The sequence below is a fragment of the Myotis davidii genome, unplaced genomic scaffold (genome assembly GCF_000327345.1).
Source record: "Myotis davidii unplaced genomic scaffold, ASM32734v1 scaffold60, whole genome shotgun sequence".
Classification (NCBI taxonomy): Eukaryota; Metazoa; Chordata; class Mammalia; order Chiroptera; family Vespertilionidae; genus Myotis; species Myotis davidii.
The window spans coordinates 3,221,786-3,231,805 of NW_006293007.1; the positions used below are offsets into that span (position 1 = coordinate 3,221,786).

Consider the following 10,020-nt stretch of genomic DNA (forward strand, 5'->3'; position numbering starts at 1 on the left):
GAATGATCCCATCCTCTTTCCAGTCCCTCTGGGGCCCTATTGCGCTGAGTTTCCTTGGTGCCCTGCCTTCCCCAAAGGTGGTCTCCCCGCCGCTGGTTCTGTCTCCTCCAGTAAATATACAAAGCATAATATGTATCATTTTTACCATTCTTAAATGTTCAATTTAGTAGCATTAAATATATTCACAATGCCCATCACTGTTGTCTATTCACCATCCTCACCAAAACCCTGTGCTATTTTTTAAAAATATTTTTATTGGGGTTTTTTTACAGAGGAAGGGAGAGGGATAGAGAGTTAGAAACATTGATAAGAGAGAAACATCAATCAGCTGCCTTCTGTACACCCCCAACTGGGGATGTGCCCGCAACCAAGGTACATGCCCTTGACCAGAATCGAACCTGGGACCCTTCAGTCCGCAGGCCAGCGCTGTATCCACTGAGCCAAACCAGTTAGGGCCCCTGTGCTATTAATCCATCACGCTAGCTAGCCCCTGGCATCCACCATCTGTCTCTGGTTTTGACTCCCCTAGGTCCCTCATAAGTGGATCATACAGTGTTTGTCCTTTGGTGAATGGCTTATTACACTGAGCATGATGTCCGCAAGGCTCATCCACATTGTAGCATACAGGGGTCCTCAAACTTTTTAAACAGGGGGCCAGTTCACTGTCCCTCAGACTGTTGGAGGGCCGGACTATAGTTTAAAAAAAAAACTATGAACAAATTCCTATGCACACTGCACATATCCTTTTTTTAAAAACAATATATTTTATTGATTTTTTACAGAGAGGAAGGGAGAGAGATAGAGAGTTAGAAATACCGATGAGAGAGAAACATCGCTTAACTGCCTCCTGCACATCTCCCACTGGGGGTGTGCCCGCAACCCAGGCACATGCCCTTGACTGGAATCGAACCCTGGACCTTTCAGTCCGCAGGCCGACGCTCTATCCACTGAGCCAAACTGGTTTCGGCCCATATCTTATTTTGAAGTAAAAAAAAAACAAAACAGGAACAAATACAATATTTGTATTTGCATGTGGCCCGCGGGCCGTAATTTGAAGACCCCTGTGTCAGAATCTCCTTTCTTTTTAAGGCTGAGTGGCATCCTCTGTGTGGATGGACCTCATTCATTATAGACACTCAGGTTGCAGAGCAATCTGCACACACGGCTTCACCCACTACACGTTGTCTGGAGCATCCCCATGGGCAGAGGCTGTCTGCATGTTTGTTGTGGGGCCCACTCCAACATCTGCCAAGAGCCCCAGAAGCACGTTTGACGAAGGAATGGAAAGCACTTCAGGCCCCCGCCTGTTCTTTTCCACCGAATTACTGTGGTGTCCCCTCTCGTAGGTCAACTAGAACCCATCCAGGTTCATCACTCCCCGTGCCTCAGGTTCTTTGTAAAACAGATCTGTCATTGAGAGTTGACACGAAGCCCTTCAGTCGGTCACCTGTTCTGTCTACTCTGTGTGGGTTTCCCGCCTCAAGACAAGGAAGGGCTATAGGGACCTGCCTGACTTTGCAGGTTCCCCAGCCCAGGTCCCCTAACAGCGCTCAGGGAAACTTCTGTCCGTCCACTTCACTGCCTTCTGCCGGCCTGACCTGGGGATGACCTGGTCCACCCTTCTAATCACTCGCAAGACTCTCCCATCAACAGGACAAGTGTCTGTCCCTTTGTCCTTGCTGTTGGCATCAGAAAGTCCTGTGGCAACCTTTGAACACGGCTGAATGCCAGGTAGCTTTGACTTGCCTCAGGAAAAAGCCTATTTTAAACTATAAGTGAAGCCAAATTTTTTAGGTTAAATTCTTACCGACAAAACATACATCGCCACAGTCAGAGTTTCCAGTTAAAGCAGTTACAGTGCCAGGGCCTGTGGTTAAGATGCCTGTTGTCTAGGTCCAAAAAGACCTCCTAATGAAACAGCCGTAAAACTTCTCCACTAAAATGGAGCGCATTTAATTTGCCTACAGAATTACTGGGGATGTGAAAAATAAAGCCTTTGCTGAAATTAGAAACGAAAATTTGAAAGTTTTATTCAGAAATGCTCCCTAGAAATAAAACCAGTGGGAGGTGTTTATAAGCCATTTGTTTTTTAAATAAAGACCAAAATGAAGTGACAGAGAAAAGGATAATTCCTTTCTGAACCTTCATTTTGGAGCAGTACAGAGATGCTGTGTCTGTAATGTCCCGTGGGAACGCATTGAGACCTGGGACTGTTTGCCCACCTTCCTTTCTGGAGGGCGCACTACCCTGAGCCATAAGCCCCTGTCCTCAGTGTTAGCTCAAGCCCTTCCCAGTGCGCCTCGCTGAAGGAGGGAGGGGCTGCTGTCACAGATAGGCGGTGAGGCCACAGAGGGCAAGGAGGGCCCATCAGACGCTGGAGTGCGCGCTGAGAGACTGGCCCTGGCTTCTGTGTTGCGGGGGGGAGGGGTTCTCCAGGTCATCGGGTAGCACATTTCTCTGAGTTCTGTGCTACAGGGAAGGCATTTAAGAGTTATAAGAAAGCTCTGTAGAGTTAGAATTGGGCATTATTGCTTGATCATTCACTTAGTAACTTTGGTTGCACACTTCTGTGCAGAGCACTGTCTAAGGCAGGGGTCCTCAAACTACGGCCCGCGGGTCACATGCAAATACAAATATTGTATTTGTTCCCGTTTTGTTTTTTTACTTCAAAATAAGATATGTGCAGTGTGCATAGGAATTTGTTCATAGTTTTTTTTTAAAACTGTAGTCTGGTCCTCCAACTGTCTGAGGGACAGTGAACTGACCCCCTGTTTAAAAAGTTTGAGAACCCCTGGTCTAGGGCCTGGGCAGGGAGAGAAGAGGGAGGCCTCCTGGAGGGGTTAGTCCAAGCCAAGAGCCCTTCTGTGGCTCTGCCACACCCCCACTGAAGCCTAGGAGCTTCTTCTAAAGCACACCAGTGTCCCCTGCTGCCTGCACTCACCTGTCATAGCCAGAGTGACTGTGTGTGGTTGGATCCTGCATGCGTCATAGCTGCTTTTTTCTGAGCTCTCCATTTCACCTCAGCAGAGTTGTATACTCCTAACAAGCGAGGAGTAGGGAGATCACATAATGAGGAAGGACCTCCAGCCCCAGGGTTGTTCAAGTCGGCTTCTCCCAGTGCCAGGAAGAGGACTGCTTTCATGCCTCTCCGGCGTGGCACTGCTGAATCTTTGCTTTATCAGGAGGGACTGAGCCCTGATAGCCTAGATGAGCACGTAGATTCCAAGCAGCAGCGACAGCCTTGCAGTAAAAGAAGTTGTCTAGTACCTGATCCTTCAAGACGGAGTTGACATCCTCTAACTTGTTGGTTTAGTTTGTCACACCTGATGAAGCTAATTTTTGTGTTTTTACATACATGATCTCCTTTGTGCATTACAAAAGATCTTTTTATCCTGTTGCCTGGCTTCCCATCACAGTCCTTTCTCTATTATTAGCCTACTGCTGAGAGGCAGCGGTCAGTGAGGGATTCTCCCTGCTGTAACTTAATCTTTGTTTTTTCAAAAATAATTACTTTCAATTTTCATGAAAGTATTATATGCTTACTTTAGCAATACTGAAAAAATATAGAGGGGTTTCAGAAAGAAAAAAATATTTCTAGCTATAACATTCAACAGTGACTACTGTCAATATTTGGGGAGTATTTTTTATGATTATACTATTTCTGAAAAATTACACCTCATATTTTCATTTTAAAAATTTATAAATATTTTTAAAATATTTTTAGTGATTTCAGAGGAAGGGAGAGGGAGAAAAAGATAGAAACATCAGTGATAAGAAAGAATCATCCATCAGCTGCCTCCTGCATGCCCCCACCCTGGGGATCGAGCCCGTATCCTGGACATGTGCCCTGACTGGGAATCGAACTGTGACCTCCTGGTTCATGGGTTGACACACAACCACTGAGCCACGTTGGTCCTGCTAAAAAATTTTTATGGGTGTAGTTTTTTTACTGTGATATAATCCCTTTGAATTAAGGTAGTTTCTGATATTTCAGAATCTTAAATAAAAGTGTGATGCTCTTAAAAAGAATAAAATACTTAGGAATTAACTTAACCAAAGAGGTGAAAGACTTGGACATTGAAACCTACACAATGTTGTGAAAGATATTAAAGAAGACACAAATAAATAGAAAGACACCTATGTTTGTGGGTCGGAAGATGAACATTGTTCAGATGTCAGTACTGTCCAAAGGAACCTAAAGGCTCAATGCAATCCCTGTTAAAATTTTGACAGTATTTTTTTCCAAAAATAAGAAAACCCATCCTAAAATTCACATGGAATCTTACGGGACCCTGATAGCCAAAGCAATCTTCAAAAAAGACGAACAAAGTAGGAGGTCTTACACTTTCTGATTTTAAAACTTGCACAAAGTTACAATAATAAAAACAGCGTGCATGGTACTGGCATAAAGACAGTCATGTCGAACAGCATAGTGGAATAGAGAACTCAGAAATAAACCCTCTGCTATACGGTCAAATGGTTTTCGGCAAGGGTGCCACTCATTCATGAGGAAAGGACAGTCTCTTCAAGAAATGGTCTTGAGCTCAGCTAGTGTGGCTCAATGGTTGAGCATTGACCCATGAACCAGGAGGTTACCGGTTCAATTCCAAGTCGGGGCACATGCCCGGGTTGCAGCTTCAGTTCCCAGTAACAGCGTGTAGGAGGCAGCTAATCAGTGTTTCTCTTGTCATTGATGTTTTTATCTCTCTCCCTTGCTCTAAAATCAATAAAAGCATTTTTTTAAAGAAATGGTTTTTAGAAAATTGAGTATCCACATGCAAAAGAATAAAGTTGGGCCCTTACTTTACACCACACACAAACACTATTTCAAAGTGAATCAAAGACCTAAATGTAAAAGCTAAGACTATGAACTCCTGGTGGAAAACAGAGGAAAAACTTTAGACATTGGATTTGTCAATAATTTCTTGACTATGACACCAAAAACATAGGCAACAACAACCAAAAGGATAAATTAGACTACATCAAAATGTAAAACTTCTGTGCATCAAAGGACACAATCAACAAAGTGAAAAGGCAACCCACAGAATGGAAAAAATATTTGGAAATCATTTATCTGATAAGGGATTAATATCTAGAATTTATAGAGAACTCCTACAACTCAACAATAAAATAACAAATGATCCTACTTTAAAATGTGCAAAGGACTTGAATAGACATTTCTCCAAAGAGGTAATACAGATGGCCAATAAGCACATGAAAAATGATCAACATCACTAATCATTAGAAAAATGCAAATCGACAAATAAGCACATAAAAAATGATCAACATCACTAATCATTAGAAAAATGCAAATCAAAATCACAGTGAGATACTTCACACCCATTAGGTTGACTACGATAGATAGATAGATAGATAGATAGATAGATAGATAGATAGATACTAAATAGTACATACCAGGTACATACATGCTTTGGCAAGGATGTGGAGAAATTTGAACCCTTGTGCACTGTTGGTGGGATTGTAAAATGCTGCGGTGGAAAACTACATGGTAATTCACCAGAAAATTAGAAATAGAATTATGATCCAGCAATTCAATTTCTCAGAATGTACCCAAAAGAGTTGGAAGCAGGGACTTAAATAGTTTTTGTGTACCCAGAATATAACAGTATTATTTACATTAGCCAAAAGGTGGAAGCAAACGAATGTCCATCAAGGATGATTGGGACAAGACAGGGTCCGTCCATCTAAAGGCATATTATTTGGCCCTAAAAGGAAAGAAACTCTGAGAATGTGGATGAACCCTGAGGACATTGGGCTGAGTGAAATAATCCCATCACAGACGACCAATTCTGTCTGGTTCCACTCAGATGAGGTCCTTAGAATAATCAGACTTAAACAGACAGTGAGATGGGCTTGGGGGTGCGGGGGGAGGTTGCAAGAGGGGTTGTATTTATTGGGGGACCAAGTTTCAGTTTTTCAGGATGAAAGTGTTCAGTGGATGGATGGTGGTGATGGTTACACAACAACGTGAATGTATTTAGTGCCACTGAACTGTGTACTTAAAAATGGTTACGATGATAAATGTTATGTTTTGTGTATTTTAGCAAAATTTTTTTAAAGTTAAAAAAATGTGGTGCCCACTCATGGCTACTGTATTTCTAGAATGGATTCCCAGAAGTAAAATTACTTAAGGAATCTTGACACATATTATCAAATTATTTTCCAGAGCAATTTATAGATTTTTTGGCAGGGTTACAGCTTGCTTTTCCCAGTATTGAGTAATTATAATTCTTAAAAATTATTGCTGATTTGATAGGTGAAGAATTACTTTTTCATACAATTCTTGATAATAGTTCTTTTGTGAACTAAGTCATTTAAACATTGAGGCCTCAGTTTTTTTCTAACCAGTTATAGTATATTGTTAACTCGTTGCATTTGTAGCATTTATATTTTCTTTTGGTGTTCAGAGGAAACATACAGAAATTTGAAACTTTTTAATGTGAGCAATATCCCTTAGGGGTTCAGTGTTTTTAAATGTTCATTTCTGTTTGAAAATTGATGTTCACTTCCCTTTTCTTCTAAAGGCTATGGAGACTTGGGGTTGTCATTTCCATTTATTTAACTGCTTAAACCAACTCAGATCTTATTTTGGTATAAAATTAAGACTTAAGTTGATTTTCCTTCACATATAGCCAGCCAGTCAAGTGTAATATTATGATTAATTCTTTATCATAATATTACACTTGTATAAATATATTTATCAGTTTGGGGCTGTTGCTTCTGTCCCATCAACTTGCCTCCTAAGCCCATATCACACTGTCATTAATTTATACACTTTATAGTTGGTAGAACTGGCCTTTTCTATTAGAAGTGTCCTCATTCTTCTTGCTTCTTATTTTTCCTAGTGAGCTTAAGGATTATTTTGTCAAGTTACCAGGAAAATAAAGAGACCCAGGTGAATTTTGACTATAAACCAATTTTAGGAAGAATTAACACCAGCCTATTTATAGTATTTACTAGAGGCCCAGTGCACAAAATTCATGCACTTGGGGTGGGCGGGGTGGGGGGTCCCTCAGCCTGGTCTGTGCCCTCTTGCAGTCTGGGAGCCCTCTGGGGATGTCTGACTGATGGCTTAGGCCCACTCCTGGAGCAGGAGCAGGCCTAAGCTGTCAGTCGGACATCTTTAGTGCTGCTGCAGAGGCAGGAGAGGCTCCCACCACTGCTGCTGTGCTTGCCAGCCGTGAGCCCAACTTCTGGCTGAGCAGTGCTCCCCCTGTGAGAGTGCACTGACCACCAGGGGGCAGCTTCTTGGCATTGAGTGTCTGCCCCCTGGTGGTCAGTGCACATCATAGCGAGGATGGAGAGGGACGTGGGAGGTTGGCCAGCTGGGGAGGGACTGTGGGAGGGCTCCAGGGCATGTCCAGCCTGTCTCAGTCCCAATCAGCTGGACCCCAATAGCAAGCTAACCTACCGGTCAGAGCGCCTCTCCCCTCATGGTCAGTTTACGTCATAGCAGTTGGTTGACTGTCTGCCCCCTGGTGGTCAGTGCACAGTCATAGCAAGCAGTTGAGCGGCCTTAGCATATCATTAGTATATTATGCTTTGATTGGTTGAATGGCCAACCAGACACTTAGCATATTAGGTTTTTATTATTTAGGATGCTTCCAGTCCAGAAACATACCTTATCTTTACTTGTTCAGGGTTTTTTCCTTCCCCATATTACTGATTTTTTTGTTTCTCTTTTAGAGTGTGTTTCATTGGTGATTTCCAGATCACAGTCTTAGCTCTTTAAAGAACTTCATATGCATAAGGCTCAAAAGAGTCACTAAGAAAGTTGAGATCCTTTGATCTAAGACCATTAGGGAAAAATGCATCAGGAAATGTCTTCACTTTTTCTTTGACTTCTAATCTGAATGTTTTATATAAAGACTAGGGGCCCAGTGCATGAATTCATGCACCTTGAAAGGAACTGTGAGCCACAAGGCTGCGGTAGGCACAGGGGCGGTTCTTGGCCCATCCTCCACACCCCCACCTGGCCCCTCCCACCTCGGTCACCTGTTCCCTGTCTGCCAGCAGCCCCACTCCCGCCGCTGCCACTTCCATGCACTGACGGCGCAGAGTGATTGGGGCCAGCGCCAGCAGCAGGTGCTTCTGGCAGCTGCTGCCCTGATCACCCCTCAGGATCTGGAGGAGAAGAAGCCCTCAGGGGTGATTGGGGCCAGCAACTGCCGTCCCCATCCACTGATGGCACCGAGTGATGGGCACTGGCACCAGGCACCAGCAGCAGGTGCAAGTGGGTAGGCACAGGGGCGGTTCTTGGCCCATCCTCCACACACCCACCTGGCACCTCCCACCTCGGTCACCTGTTCCCTGTCTGCCAGCAGCCCCACTCCCGCCGCTGCCACTCCCACATGCTGATGGCGCCGGCCCTACTTGCACCTACCGACAGCGTGGAGCAATTGGGACCTGCACCAGCAGCGGGTGCGAGCGCTGGGTGGGACCGTGGCACATCCTCAGGATCGGAGGAGAAGAAGCCCTCAGGGGTGATTGGGGCCAGCAACTGCCGTCCCCATCCACTGATGGCACCGAGTGATGGGCACTGGCACCAGGCACCAGCAGCAGGTGCAAGTGGGCCGGCTGCAAGGGTGAGCAGGGCCAGCCCCGGTAGCGGATGCGAGTGAGGCTGTCACCGATAGTGGGTATGAGAGGTGGTTGCCGGGCCCAATTGCCACTCAGGAGCAGGGGGAGGTGGAGAAGCCTTCAGGGGCAGCTGCCCATATCACACATAGACAGTGTGATATGGGCAGCTGCCACTTGGACCCGCGGATGGCACTGAGTGATCAGGGCTGGTGCCAGCAGCAGGTACAAGTGGGACTGGCGCTGGCAGCAGGTGTGTGCGACGGGTGGGACCATGGGGCACAGGAGCAAAGAATTTTCAGTAACCCCCAGAGGCTCACCCAGTTGACAGTGACCACTCCCCATCTTGGTCTGGCGCCCTGCTCACCTGCTCCACCATCCCACTACGGCCGACGCCCACCATGGTCCATGCTCGCCCCCTGGTGGTCAGTGCACATCATAGTGACCAGTTCCACCTTTCAGTCTATTTGCATACTAGGGTTTTATATAGAGAGATTCTAGGTGGTATTTCCTCCTTATTTTGCATTCTGATTCATTATCACAATCTTAGGACAGGTACTTGCCTCATCTTGTCTCAAGTGAAAAATTAAAGATTTGAGGGCAGGTCTCTATCTTTTTAAAGTACAGACCTGCAGTATGCATGTGCTTCTGGACCCATTACGAAGCCCCCTGTACCCCTCATTCCTAATTGTACTTAAGTCTGAGTTCATCTGGCATCACTCCGTGGGTGATGGGGGTGAGGGGGAGCCATTTCACCCACCTCCAGCAAACCCAGAGGGTCAGCACCCAGGATCTAAATTCCCATCACCTGACTCCAAGCACAGGCTGTTTTTGTTAGGCCACGCCTGCTGTTCGAATGGCAGAGGAGCCAGGCAGGTGTGAGGCTCCCTCTCCGGTGCGTGCTCCCTGTTGCTCGTTATAATTTCGTGGCCAGCTATAGACTCCAGCAGCATCCTCAGCTCTGTGGAAAGGGGTGGAGTGGGGGGGATTTGGTGTGTTTTTACTTGTTTATTTGTTTTTAATTCTTTCCCAAAGATACATTTTTATTGATTTTGAGAGAGAAAGAAACATTCATGCAATAGAGAAACATCCATCAGTTGCCTCCCATTCTCACCCGGACCAGGAATTGAACCCGAAATCTAGCTATATGTGCCCTGACTGGGAATTGATGTAACTGCCCACCCTAGTCGTGTTCCAGGTGTTTCTCCTTATTAATATATTTAAGAACCAAAGGGTTTTTACATTCTTGTTCATAAGTGAGCAAGAGGGGTCGGGGGAGTTGTGTGAGAAATTATAAAAAGAGGTATGTGGTTCAGACAAACTTAGTTGTACATGTGAAGAAGTGAGGAATTTCTTAAGTCCTGCCTGCCAGAGAGATTATTCTTAGAGTTTACTTGTTTTTATTTGGTGCTGATATATTTC

At 45.0% G+C, this 10,020-nt stretch overlaps 1 protein-coding gene across 6 annotated transcripts in view; it reads left to right on the top strand.

Annotated features, from left to right (window-relative positions):
• Window positions 1–10,020, top strand: part of PPP2R5C (protein phosphatase 2 regulatory subunit B', gamma) — a 141,111-nt gene that overhangs the window by 34,991 nt on the left and 96,100 nt on the right. The gene's annotated exons all lie outside the window — the stretch shown is intronic.